We start from the raw sequence: 2,216 nt of genomic DNA, 5'->3' as shown, positions 1-2,216 counted from the left end.
TCTGTCTTATAGGGTCACTGTTGTTTTTGTTGTTATGTGCCCTCGAGTCGGACCCGACTCATAGCGACCCCTCCTTGGGTTTCCTAGGCGGTATCACTATGGGAGTAGATTGCCTCATCTTCCTTCTGAAGATTAGCTGGTGGTTTTGAACCACCAGCCTTCTGGTTAGCAGTCAACTGCCTTAGGCACTATGCTAGACAGAATCACCTCAATGGCAGTGGATTTGGTTTCGGTTTTTGGAGACACTTAGGGTTTCACAGTTGGGAGATGCGGGAGCAGTGGTTTGCTACTGGTATCTGTTTGCCAGAGACCAGGGATGCTACTAAACATCCTACAATGCACAGGGCTGGCCCCAAAACAAAAAATTATCTGACCCAAAATAGCAGTAGTGCTGAGACTGAGAAACCAGATCTATATAACAGGCCTAGCTAACAGCCCCAGGAACCAATGGCAAATGTGGAGTCTGGATGGTACAAATGTGCTCACTACTAAGGGAAAGGTTGGTGGTTTAAGTCCACCAAGAGAAACATTGCAAAAGAAGTTCTGGCAATCTACTTCAGAAAGATAACCCACTAAAAAATAAACCTATGGAGCACAGTTCTACTGTGACACAGGTGGGGTCTCTATGAGTCAGAGTTGACTTGATGGCCTCTGGCTTTTTCAAGCTTCTGCAAAGTTTCCAGCTTTGTGACTGAACAGGTGGCAGAACCATCAACCACTAGCCAGGAGGGGGGAAGACTTTGGTGCAAGGGTGAATGTGTTTGATTTGGAACTGTTGGATGATGCCTGATGCCTGCAGGGTAAAATATACAGATCTAGACCAGCGTGGTCTTTTTGAAAGCCATCTTCAACACAATGTTTTCTGTTGGGAAAATACCACTAGAGCTCTTGTTTCAAACAGAAAACAGTTACTTTAGTGGCTGGATTAAAGTACAAAGTTCCAATAAGGGAAAACCCAAATTAGGGGAAAACCAGCCCTCCTTTAGGAACTAGTAATAGTGATACTGATTTCAGAATTCATTTCCTTTAACCCAGTCACATTGAATTGACTCAGACTCATAATGACCCTTTTGGACAGAATTGTTGTTGTTGTTGTTGTTAGGTGCCATCAACTCGGCTCCAGCCCATAGCAACTCAGGGCATATGGAAGAACGAACCCCTACCTGCTTCTGCACCGTCTTCACAATCCTTGCTATACCTGAGCCCATCATTGCAGCCACTGTGTCAATCCATCTTGTTGAGGGTATTCCCCTTCTTTGCTGGCCCTCTACTTTGCCAAGTATGATACTCCTTTTCCAGGGAATTGTCCTGTCTGACAATATGACCAAAGTAGGTGAGACAAAGTCTGGCACTAGAGCTTCCAAGGAGCATCCCAACTGCACTTCTTGCAGGACGGATTTGTTTGTTTGGACAGGGTAGAACTGCCCAACAGGGTTTCCAAAGCTGTAAATCTTTACGGAAGCAGACTGCCTCATCTTTCTCCTGTGGAGTGGCTGGTGAATTCAAGTTGCCAAGCTTTTGGTTAGCACTCAAATGTTTCAACCACTATGCCACCAGAGCTCCCATATTTATGATACATGTTAGGACAGCAAAGTTGTAAACAGGAGATAGAAATAGAAGATAATGGGCAAAATCTGGGAACTCTGGTAGCGTACTGCCTAAGGTACTTGACTGCCAACCAGAAGGCTGGTGGTTCAAATCCACCAGCCACTCCTCGGAAGGAAGGTTGAGCAATTTACTTCCATAGTGATACTGCCTCGGAAACCCAAGGAGGGGTCGCTAAGAGTCAGGTCCAACTCGATGGCACATAACAACAACAACAACAACAGGCAAAACCTAAATTACTTAATCTGTTTATTTCTTGTGCAACTTTTTCAAAAGTGTTTAAAAGTATATATATATAAATGACAGGGAGGAGATGGGAGGAGAGCTGTTTATTGTTGGGATTGTAGACAGTGCTATGAAACAAAATGTGTATGAACTGTTCAGAGTAAAATGAATCTGCTTTGTAAATTTGCACTCAAATAACAATAAAAAATTAAAAACAAAAAAGACACACACAATTTAAAAAAATGAGTGTGATTTATTACTGTAATACCAAAAACCATGATGAAGATTCAATAATACAGTCTGTAGTATGGATTACATCTCAATAAAAAGAAAACAAAAATCCTCACAACTGGACCTATAAGCAGCATCACGATAAATGGAGAAGA

The sequence above is a fragment of the Orycteropus afer genome, unplaced genomic scaffold (genome assembly GCF_000298275.1).
Source record: "Orycteropus afer afer isolate SDZICR_OR568_19922 unplaced genomic scaffold, OryAfe1.0 scaffold00194, whole genome shotgun sequence".
Taxonomy (NCBI): domain Eukaryota; kingdom Metazoa; phylum Chordata; class Mammalia; order Tubulidentata; family Orycteropodidae; genus Orycteropus; species Orycteropus afer.
Note: the sequence above shows the minus strand (reverse complement) of the source record.